A 12,761-nucleotide genomic window follows, 5' to 3' on the forward strand; every position below is an offset into this window, starting at 1 on the left:
TTAAAGCCAGTGATTAGCTCCAGGTTATTAGGCAAGGGTTTGTGATAGGTGAGGTATATATAGATAGCTACTGCTAATGTTCTAGTTGTAGGGCTAGATGGTTGGTTGGCTATATTTATTATACAATTATGTTTCATAACTAGCATATGTTACACACAAACTTTTTGCAATTCAAATAATATTTTTTAAAATTTCGTCTGGCAGCAATATGTAAGCTGGATGGAGTGAAAAAGACTAGAGGCTGGAAAACCAGTTAGGAAGAAGTTCTTACAGATATTTAGGCATGAGGTAATAAAGGACTAGCCCATCTAAACTAATGCTTTTTAAACTATATTTTTAGCAACAGAGACTTTTCCCCTGTCCAAATAAGATTTTATTTACAAGAGGGAAAATTGAGGTGCTCTGGTGGAAATTTGGGGTTGCTGTTTGAACCATTTCATATCCTTCAGTGCAACAAGATAGAGTTCTTCTCTATTTCATTGTTAAGTGACTCTGCTGATCACAGGTAATAATGTCCACAGAAGGATTTTGAAGCCAGGTAGCCCAATTACCCACAGGTTGGTGGAATTCTTCTTTAAGATCATCGCCAGTTGTCGTGCTATGTGAGCAGAGTTCTTTGCACGTGACTGCACTTGTTTCTCCTACAGACAGAGCATTTGTTGTATACCAGGGCCTCTGGAAACAAAGATGGTAAGAAATGGTTTTTGTCCCTGCCCTAATTAATGGGAAACAGGATCCAGCTGTATAGAAAAATATAATTGCTAATAAGTAGTATAATATACCTGTGCACTAGGTGCCCTGGGGGGCCCGCTGAGCAAAGTAATAAATTCTACTTTGAGTCAGGAAGCTGAGGGAGAGGCAGTGACATTTGATCTGGGCTTTGGAGGACAGCCATTTGCCAGATGGAGAAAGAAGGTAAGACAAGGCCATTGCAGGGAGAGGGACTAGCAAGGGCTAATAATAACGGTAAGGCGTGAGAGTGCACACTGTGTTCAGAGCACAGAGTGATCCAGCAGGGGCTGGGCCATAGGAGGCGTGGCAGAGAGGGGCTGGAGATGTGGCTGCCCAGCAGGGCAAGGACTTTATTCTGGAGGCAGTTGGGAGCCCTGGAGATTTTCAAACAGACAAGTTTTTCAAAGTTATTTCTGTCCACAGTCTGGAGTACAGATTGGAAAGTGGAGAGAGACTGGAGACAGTGAGTCCAAAAGAGGCACCGAATATGGAAGCCTGGGCCGGGGGGGTGGTCTGGGTAGGGAGGCAGACCTCTGTACACATCTCCTTGTCTTAAAAGTGGCTGTTCTTTTGGGTAAGATCCATCTGTAGCCATGGATCAAAACCTGAGTCATATCGTTGGAAGAAAGCCATTTGCTACCTTATACAATAGCATTCTGGAGGCAATGTGTTCAGGTCTATAACAACCAACAAAACAACAAAATTTAAGGGCCCTGGTGGTTGCTTTTTAATCATTGGGGAGGCCACATGACATTGCAGTCAAAACAGCTTTGGAGTTAAAATTCTTGCCTTCAGACCCCAGCTCTGCTACTTACTTACAGTAGTGTCTTAGGCAAGTCATTTAACTTCTCTGAGCTTTATCTGTAAAACGGGGATGGCAGCACTACCTCAGGGGTGTTTTGGAGATTAAATGAGAAAATATAGAGGTTGCCTTGAGCACTGTGCCTGGGACATCATTTATATGCAACTGGTAGTTATTATTAATTTCTAACTCCAGTTATTGCTTGAGAGCAGTTTCTTAACTGCTCTAAGTTCAGCCCAGCTGGTTACTCTTGCCAGCAAAATTCCCAGATCCCGTGATGGTGAAAAACCCTGCCTGGATATGCATCACCCTGTCCTCTCTCTGCACTCCCTCCCCCAGCTCTAGCCTGCTCCAGTGTCACGCAGGCGCCTGTCAACCACAGGCAGATATGGTGCTGTTGGGGGAAGCCTCCAGCATCTCCTCCCGCTGAGACAGTTGGCTGCCAGGCTGGCACGTCCTTGAGCCTGTGTCCTAATGGGACAGCAGCACACCCAGAAGCAGCTCACTTCCTGCACGACGGCTGCCCCTGGGCTTGCTCCATCTTCCACATCACTTGTCACAGATGCATGTAGCTGGCACGGAAGGGGAAACCTCGTGTCTGGCTTCAGCCTGTGTGGATGGGCATCACCACTGCCGCTGGGCAGCAGAGCAGGGAGGTGTCTTACTTAGCCGAACTCACTATCTTTTTTCCTCCCTGACTGGCTTCTCTTCTTACTCTTGCACACTTACTGTTCTTAACTCTCAAATAGTTCTCTTAGGAATATTAGAAGTTGGAACGTGCAGCTATATTCTACCTACCCCTGGCACTTCTGCTGTTGTTGTTAAAATATTTACAGTGTTGATAGTAATACTTTGCACTTCTGTTGCACCTTTCATCAGAGGATCTCAAAAAGAACTCTTAGATGTTCACACTAAGCTTCAAAATACCCAGGAAGAGGAAAATGTGACTTGAACTGTTCAGTGAGAGGGGAGGAGATGGATATCCCCAATGCTTTGCTCATGCCCAGACCAGGGAGCCTTGGGTCATTAGTCCCTTCCTGCTAACGACCCACTGCCCCCTGAGCGCTGGCCCCAGGGAGCTGCAGCCTTGGGGTTAGTAGTTCCTCCCCACCAGACTCTGAGTATAGGGCATCCCAGGAGGCCCTGCCCACGGCTCTCAAAGCTGCAGGCTCAGTAGGAGCAGTCTTACCTATCTGCTCCCACGCCCTGTGAATAACCCTGGGGACACCATTCCTTCTGGACCAGGGGGTGCCTGAGGTATTAGCAGATCATAGCTCTGATGCCGATGATTACCCTGTCACCCTGACACTTGTCTCCCATTTGCTGGATCCCGGGAATCAGAATGCCTTAGTGCCTCTAACTGGCTCGGTCTCCTGCAGTGAGTTGCAAGTACAGTGAGCAGCCTCCCCTTAAACCTCCAAGTCACAGCCCTGATGTAACCCCTTCCCTCCTGAGATGGCTAACATCATTCTCTGTTCATACCACCCCTCAATAGCATTGTGCTAAACTCTTTGATTACATTAGAAAGAAGTCTCATTCCAGATCCACCACCCTCCACCAAAAAAAAACACTAACAAAACAAAAAAAGATAACTTGGGACTTCTCCCTCTTCTCAATTATTCTTATCCCTCTATCATTACCACCTATATCATAAAAGCAGTATGGGTTTTTTTCTATTACTGAAAGCAGGCTGCATGTTAATTATGATTCAGACTAACACTCTGCCTAAGTTTGTTCCCCTGTTGCCCATCTTGCCCCACTTGGAGCTTCCATTTCTGATGTTCCCGTCTAAGCAGGCTGCCTCACGCATAATGGATAGCACTTGCCCTTGACCTTCCCTACTCCTCTCATAGGCCTGACCCATCACACATCTTAACCCTGGAGTCATTCCACATTAATACAATACATCAAATAATTATGGAAGATCTATTATACGCAGGACAAACCATAGGTTTTTAGTTCCTTGGTCATGTACGTATTATTAGTCTCTTCTCAAATAAGTATTAATTTGATTTTTGAATAGGTAATACATTCCCATATTCAAAATCTAAAAATACATATTAAAAGGTATACAGCGAAAAGCTCCCTCCCACCCACACGGTTAACCTCACCCTGCCAACAGTTAACTATTATTATTTGTTTGTTGTACATCCTTCCATTGTTTATGTACTCAAAAGCAAATACAACTGTATAGGCTAGTTTCCTCCCTTCTATAGTAAAAGTCAAGTTCTGCACTTTCCTTTTTTTATTTAATAATGTGTCTTAGAGATTCTTCCATAACAAAATGTAGAGTTTCTTATTTTGTTTCACAACTGCATGATATTCCATTTGTTTCACTAAATGGGTGTAATTTATTCAACCAGATCCATATTGGTGGACATTTCGGCTGCTTTTGAATTTTGCTATTACAAAAAAATGCTGCAGTGAATAACTTGACAATATCTCATTTTGCACATACACAACTATACCTGTTAGGATAAATGCCTAGAAGTGAATTGCTGGGTCAAAGACTATCTAATATTGAAGTATTGAAAAATTAAGCTAAAAACATCTATATCTGAAGGTGTTGTTACTGTGCCCACAGTAACAACTCACATTTATAAAGCATTTTATGATGTACTGACGTTTTATCATCAAGGGAGACGGCCTGAATATTATCGTCATAGAAATTTGAGGGAACTGAGATTACGAGACTAACTTCCACACAGTCATACTTTTCATAGTTGGAACCAAAACTGAAAACAGGACTTTTCATTCCATAATTCTCTGCTTTCTAACTATATAATGCTGCCTCCTGAAGTAGCCAGGCAAGGGGGAAAGGCAATTTTATTTACCCAGAACCTGTGTTCCCCTCTTACCCATTTTCTGAAAACGTTCCCTCCTTGGCCGAGTGTCTTCTCACTCTGTCAGATCTCCAACTGCAGAACTTAATGGTACTGTAACCCCCATGCTTCCTTGACCAGAGGATCACAGTCATGCTATTTGCCAGATTAGTCACCTTTAAAAACTCAGGGCAACTTAAGGTGGAATTGGAACCTTGGAAATAAAAACTATTCTATTCAGAATTGGGGTTAACATTAAAACATCCTCCAGACATACTGATCCTCTGAACACCAGTGTTTCTAGAATACGATTACTCACTTGAAACCTTAATATAAATACCATGTTTCAACATTGACAAGGAATTTGTTAATTTCCCAGAAGAAAACTGTGAGATTGGGTGGTAGATGGGCAGGGAGAGCAGGCAATGAGATTCAACTCTCAGACATTTGTATTTCATGAAAGGACTTTGGAAATATCTGATATTTGGAAAAATGGACTTAGAGGTGGGTTCAGTGACCGTTTAGGTCTTTTAGGCGGAAGGGTAAAATTTCACCCTCCTCTTCGAGAATTGTGGAGACAAATTAAGGGAAAAGATATGACTCACCAAGGTCAGTATTTCACTTATAAAAAGTGAAAGAATTTATTAATTTAAAGACAGTTTCCTCATCATCAACTCTTTGCTTGTTTAGATATTTTAGTTCTTGAATATTTTGCATACTTTTATTATTTGCTAATGTAATTCTCCTTTCAAAAAAAACTGATTGGCTTAAATGAATGTATAAAAAGGTTAAAAGCTACACAGTGGAATCCACATATAAGAAACTTTTGTGGGCAAAAGTATTTGTCCCTTCCTCAAATAGAATAACATACACACATGCCTGGAAATTTGATTTTGTTATTAAAACAAAAGTGGTTTGATTACTTAGAGATCACACTAATAGACCACAGAAAAATATATCAACAACTTAATGATGATCTCTTGATTCAAAGTGAGAAATGTACCTGTCACTCAAATCAGAATACCCATATTGATTTGACTGGTGTATTTCTCCTGGTGTGAAAAGCATATGGAAGCCAAATTATAATGATAAGTTTTCTTGATGAGCAAGGACCCAGATAAAAAAGAGTTTGGGGGGCCGGCCCGGTGGCAGAGCGGTTAAGCGCGAGTGCTCCTCTTTGGCGGCCAGGGGTTCACAGGTTCGGATCCCGGGCACTGACCAACGCACTGCCTCTCAAGCCATGCTGTGGCGGCATCCCATATAAAGTGGAGGAAGATAGTCACGGATGTTAGCCCAGTGCCAATCTTCCTTGGCAAAAAAGAGGAGGATTGGCAACAGATGTTAGCTCTGGGCTAATCTTCCTTACACACACACAGAAAAAAGGAGTTTGGTGCATGATAGAGGATCTGACAATTTGATGCATCGCTCTCCACAAAAGGAACTCATACCAGCGGCTACAGAGCCCAAATGGTTGAAGACATGGTACCAATTTTCTCCCCTCAGATTTCCTATTTTTCTCTGTTTCATTTGCTCATCCCCATTTTATTAACATATTCTTTCTTTAAATTTATTAATACCACCATTAGCCTATTTTCCCTAAAATTTCCTAATGATAAGAATCACCTGGAGTGCTTGACAAAGATTTCTAAATAAGAATTTCTAAGGTAAAGTCCTGACATTCTGTAATAAATGCCCCAAGTGATCTTTACCAGGAAGGTTTGGGAATGACAAGTTAGTTCAGTGCATCTCAGAATGTAGTGTTCCTACAAACCGCCTGCAGATCCTGATTCCACTGGTCCAGAGAGGACCAGAGATTCTTCATTCCTAACAAGCTCCCAGGCATCTAGCCAGGGACTGCTTTTTGAGTAGCATGAATCAGTGGTTCTCAAAAAGAGCTCCGGAAAAAAAAAAATAGTGTTCCAGGGTCAGCAGCATGGGCAATACCAGGAAACCTCTTAGAAATGCAAATTCTCAGCCCCACCCTTCACCTACTGAATCGGGAACGCTAGGGATGGGACCCAGCAACCTGCTGAGACCTCCAGGTGAGATCTGTATACGTCCTAGAGTTCAAGAACCACAGATCTACAGTTATGCTTAGCTGCTTCTTACTGCTTCTGATTGAGAAGTTATTTCATTTGAGATGAACCTTTGCACATCTCTAATTTTATTCATATTGTGTACATTTAGATGGTTTACCCTATTTGGGGTGGTACCTTACTGGCACCTATGTAAAGGGTTCAGGAAATATTGGCAAGAAAGTCATCTTGGAGTATTTTGGGGGAACTTGTTCCTTGTTATCTTTTTTTTTAATTATTTTATTGAGGTCATGTTGGCATACTGTTCCTTGTTATCTTTAAATTTAATTTTTAAAGATCACTGAAGAAATCATTGTGTGTTAATACAAGGTAATAGGTTAGATGAGGGTTCGCAAACGTCTACAGGGACCAAACACTTGGGTAACGCCTGCAAGTGAAGTAACAGGGGTTCAAGGAGGAGGTTTGGCCTCAGAAAGCAGCTGCTCTTCGGCTCCACACAACCAGTGCCAAGGAGGTAGGACTGTAGGCCTAGATCGGCCACGTCTTCCAATTGCTTAGAAGAAGTCAGAATGCCAACTTGTGTGTGAAATCTCTTGATTTTTAAATGTTGGCAAACTATTCATATTTGTTGTAAATATTCTGTGCGCCTAACAAGCTAGCCTTCCGTTGGCAACTCTACCTTGGAGGGACTAGTAGGAGAGGTGGTTCAGTCGCCTGTGCTTTGTGTCTCTGTGCTGTCTGTCTCATAAAGAAGAGAAAGCCAGTCAATTCTCTCTAAGTAGTTCCCTGAGAAGCCAAGGGTTAGAGCTCGTGGAAATATCTAGAACATTTTTAGTTGGAAAATGGACAGTTTCACATTGTGGAATCCATCTGGAAGCAAAGAATACCTAATAGTCAGGATAGTGGTTCTAAAGGGATTCAGATTTTGTGGGTCCTGAAGCTTATACAATTTGGGGAGACCCTATTTAAGAAAAAGAATGTGAAATTACGAGTACAAAATTAGCTATGAAAGTACAAAGAGGTCTTAATTGAAAGTGGGAAAATGTTTATTTTTGCAAATTTTGCAAAAAGCAAATGCCTGGCGCCTTGGAAGGGCCCACACAAGCAGGGGCCCTGGAGGTTCCTGAGTGTTCCGGCACATCCGCCTCTGTCCTGGTGACCTCTGGGGTGCAGGCAGGGGTTAGGATAGGGACTGGAGGTGTTGGTGTTCTGGGGCACAGCTGATGTTCTATTTCTTGACTGGTGGGAAGGTGGTTACATGGGAGTTCATTTTACAATAATTTGTTAAGCTGTGCACTTAAGTTTTTTGCACTGTTATGTATATTTCATAATTTTAGAAATCATTTGGCCCTTTTCTAAGTCAGCAAAAATACTTATTTCAGGGCCAGCCCCGTGGCTTAGCAGTTAAGTGCTCGCGCTCCGCTACTGGCAGCCCGGGTTCGGATCCCGGGCGCGCACTGACGCACTGCTTCTCCGGCCATGCTGAGGCCGCATCCCACATACAGCAACTAGAAGGATGTGCAGCTATGACATACAACTATCTACTGGGGCTTTGGGGGAAAAAGGAGGAGGATTGGCAATAGATGTTAGCTCAGAGCCGGTCTTCCTCAGCAAAAAGAGGAGGATTAGCATGGATGTTAGCTCAGGGCTGATCTTCCTCACAAAAAAAAAAATACTTATTTCATTGGGTGAAGTAGGTCTTTAGTAAATACTTGTTGAATGAATGAACAAATGAATGAGTGATTTCAAACCTATTCAGCCAGTATACATCAAGGGCTACATGTGTAAGGATCCCTGCTAGATATTGTGTTATTAAATACATTATAGTATTTACTATTTAAAATTTAAGTAAAAGGAAAAGTAAAATTTAATGGAAAAATAGAATAATTTTATTTTATTTCACTATTTTTAAAAAGTTAATCTTATTCTGTCACTATTGTTTTATATATATAGAACTAAAAATATAAATATTGTTTATATATAAGCTGGATACAGACTTTTAAAAAAAGGAAACATATTTAAATTTAATACCCTTAACCAAAGTTTTAACTTAAAAAGTTTTTAATTTACAATCATACTACTTTTAAGAATATTAGGTAGAGGGAACAGAAAAACAAAAGAAATTGGTATTTATTTAGCATATTCTAAAGGCCAGACACATAACATTTTAAAAATCATGCAGAATTCCACCACACTAACCTAACCACTATTATTATTTTATTGTATTTCCTTTCAGTGTTTTATTTATAGGTACACTTTTTGCATAGTATTCATAAAATTTAAATGCTGATCATTTTTTCGTTTGTTTATTGCGGTAACATTGGTTTATAACATTGTACAAATTTCAGGTGTACAACATTATACTTCTATTTCCGCTTGGATTACATCATGTTTTCATGTTCACCACCCAAATACTAACTACAATCCATCACCACACACATGTGCCTAACTATCTCTTTTGCCCTCCCCCACCCTGCTTCCCCCCTGGTAACCACCAATCCAATCTCTGTCTCTAGGTGTTTGTTGTTGTTATTATCTACTACTTAATGAGTGAGATCATACAGTTAAATGCTGATCATTTTTAGCTAACACATCACAAGAATTTTCCATGTTGCTATATAGTCTTCATAATTCTAATTTTAAAAACTGCATAATTATTCCTTAGCTATTCCCAAAAAATGGATAGAATATAATTTATATAACCATTCTCTTAATCTTAGACATTCAGATTATTTTTAATTTTTGCTATTATAAAATAATGCAGCGCTTAACATGTTGATGTACATAGCTTTCGTTTTTCATATTCGGGTCATATGCTTAACGATACATATCCCTAAATTTTTTTTTTCCTATAAACCTATGTATTTCATTTGTCTACTCTAAAAAAGAACTAGAATTGGGGTAGAAGTGAGAGAGGTAAACAGGTGGGGAGATGGAAGAAAAGGGAAAATCCTGCATGCATAGATATTCAAAACTATTTACCTTGATTTAATCCAAGACAAACCTTCGATTTTTGTGTTAAAATTCATAGAAGGCATCTTTCTCCTGTCAGGAACGTCCTCTTACTTTTCTTTGGTGACCGTGGATATTGTGCCAAAACTGACAGAGTGGGTCACTCTCTGGAGAATCCATTTCTCAGGTTGTCAGAAATAATGATAGCTATCAAGAGTAATTTTTAGTAGCCAGATGTTTCAGATTTGCAATTGCCTAATTATGCTGTATATGACATTTTCATTCCAATATAATTCAAGAAATCGAGGATCTACATTGTCCCTATTTTTTGTACCAAAAATCTGGACAGGTGATGTGATGATTTTTTTCCTGATTTGTGAATGTAGTTACATGAAAAGTCATAAAAAGATCTTTTATTATACATTTAATTAATTATCTTTACTGTGATACCTGGGCATGAGTATTGGCAAAGCACTCAAAGGTAGCCATAAACAAAACACAGTCCCTCTTCTCAAGTAGTTTATAATTTATTAGGAAATCAAGAACATAAGCCTGAGTCAATTAACTTTCTATGTAGTTTACATTCTTAAAAAATGTATAAGACACTCCAGGGAAATGTAAACACAAGCTGCATACTTAAAGATATTAAGGAATTATTGTTAATTTTTTAGGTGAGTTGATGGTATTGTGTTTTTATTTTTCTAAAAGCCTCTTCTTTTAGAGATATTAAAACATACGAATGAAATGCTATAATATCTAAGATTTGCATGAAAATTATGCAGGCCATGGGAATGAGTGGAGTATAGATGAGCATCGCTGGCCATGATAATTGTAGAAGTTGGGTGATGGGTACATGGGAGTTAATTACACAATTAGGTCTACTTTTGTATATATTTGAAAACTTTTATAATAAAAAATTATTATGCCTATTTAGTTTTCCTTTGATTGTGAAATCAAAACACTAAATATGCCTGGAGCCTCAATGATCTGCCAGGCACCATTTGACACTCTCTCCACCTTCAGATCCCCAGCCAGCCTGCCTGCCTGTTCCTCCTGGGCCTCTATCTGACTCCTGTGGTTAGGTCTCAGTATCCGCCCTGCATGACTTGGAGGCATCTACCTGGAAGGGAGATGTTGACAGAGAAGCTTGGTTAGTGAGAAACTGTGCTTACTTGACTCCTGCCTGAACTTTAAAATCTGTGTTTATTTGGGAATAAAACAGAAATGATTCATCTTGTGAGTTTCCCCAGGGCCAGTGGAATCCTGAATTCTCTTGGATGAGTGTATTCATTCTAAGCTCTAATTGAAACCACAACATGGAAACCGGTTGGCTCTTGTCTTATATATTCTATCTGTTAGAAGCAGCAACATCTGCCAGCATCTCGATTTCTGCCTTCCTTGGCATTGGGTTGAATTAATCAATAGAGTATATATAACTAACACAACAAAAAAATCCAAATCAAAAATCTTCCAGTAAAGTAAATGGAAAATTACAAAATAAAAGTTTAATTTTCTGCAGTTTTTCAAGTAAGGTGGAAGTGATTCGTTTTTCTTTTGATTTGAATTGTTTTGAATTAAAATTGAAATTGATACATAAACCTGGAATACTCTTAGAAACCATTTTTTTCATTGTATTCCCTCTGTTGAAATTGTTCCCCTTAACTTATCAAATTACCTCATGATAATTACCCAACTCACTGCTATTAAATAGAAAATCTGATGCCACGATTATTTGATTTTAATTTTTATTTATTTATTTATTTTTCCCCCGAAGCCCCAGTAGATAGTTGTATGTCACAGCTGCACATTCTTCTAGTTGCTGTATGTGGGACGCGGCCTCAGCATGGCCAGAGAAGCAGTGCGTCAGTGCGCGCCCGGGAACGAACCCGGGCCGCCAGCAGCAGAGCACGCGCACCCAACCGCCAAGCAACGGGGCCAGCTCAACCCTTATTTGATTTTAGATTCATACTATACATGATGATCTCATCAATCAGAAGGGAGTAAACTTTTAATATTTTGAAGGCTCAGTTTCTAACATAAATTCTAATATCTATTAGGATCTAGTTTAGTGGTTCCCAACCTCTTTACCCTTTTAGATTCTCCTTAATTATTTCTATCAATAGGGACTTTCAGTGTTAAAACAATTTTTTCCCTAACAAACTACATGTATTTATTAAGAAGTCATCAAGTAATTTCTCCATTTTTTTTTTAACTAAGTAAAGAACACATACAGTTCAGGAGCTTGGAGTAATGTGAATTACTACCCTGAACTAAAATAGTCCTAGCTAAAAGGAAAGAATTTCAAACTGTTAGCAGTAGAAAGCTTTTTTTTCTTTAGCTAAACCATTTCTGTTAGACTTTTTTACATGTTAAAAATGGCCTGTGATCCATATTACTACCTTTGCAAATGGTAGTTGGGTAATAGCTCTCCTCATTAAATTATATCATTCAGGGCTCCTATAAAAGAGCCTTGATAGCCAAAAAATAATGGATATTCTTGCAGATGATTTTTTCCCATTCTTGTTGATAGGCATTATTACACATAAAATTGCATGAACTTGTAAATAACTTTCTGAGTATATGCTTTCTTACATTCTTTTCTTTCTGTGTTTTCTTGCTATGAGACTGACACCCCTGGCTGTTGCGAGAGAGAAGAGGCATCCCGAGGCTGAATGTGGACCTGAGCTCACCAGGCAGGCAGGTGGTAAAACAAGTGGTTTATTCTGAAGCCCTTCATCTTCCTACCAACCTTCTCTTCTCCCCTTGAGTTTTCAGTCCAGTTCAATTCAGTTCATTGCACAGAGTGCTAGGTCAGTAGAAAATATTCTAGGAGACCTAAAAATGTGTGACACATGGTCCCTGACTTTGGAGGACATACCATCTAGTAGCTAGTAGAGGAAAAATGACATGGGCAGAAATATCTAAGATGTGAGGCAAAAGGAGCCAAGTGCTTTAGGGATTTCAAATCGCCTGCCTGGACTACACAGCTGTCTGTGTGCGTGTGGTGGTAGTGGTGGGGTCACTGCTAGCTGTAGGGACTGGGAAAGCTTCAGAGGAACTGGGTGTTGAAAGAAGAAGAGGCCTGTGGAAGGTAGAGATGGGGAGATGGGTATTCCTGACAGAGACGCAGAACTAATAGGAGATCGATCTATCTGTCTGTCTGTCTGTCTGTCAATCTATCTATAGTTACAGGGAATTGGCCTTACACAATTGTGGGAGCTGGTTAAGCAGTCTCTATAAGGCTGTTGTCTCCATGTTTAATGTTGGAACTTGAAGTCCGCAGGGTGGGCAGTCAGGAAGGGATGATGACTGTGAAGTGGGGATCAAGAGAAGGCTGGAACCCACAAGTACGAGCTGGAATCCCAAAAGGATGGACTGAAAGCTGTGTCAGTTCTTATTACCTCTGACCTTGGTGTC

The sequence above is a fragment of the Diceros bicornis genome, chromosome 15, assembly GCF_020826845.1.
Source record: "Diceros bicornis minor isolate mBicDic1 chromosome 15, mDicBic1.mat.cur, whole genome shotgun sequence".
Classification (NCBI taxonomy): Eukaryota; Metazoa; Chordata; class Mammalia; order Perissodactyla; family Rhinocerotidae; genus Diceros; species Diceros bicornis.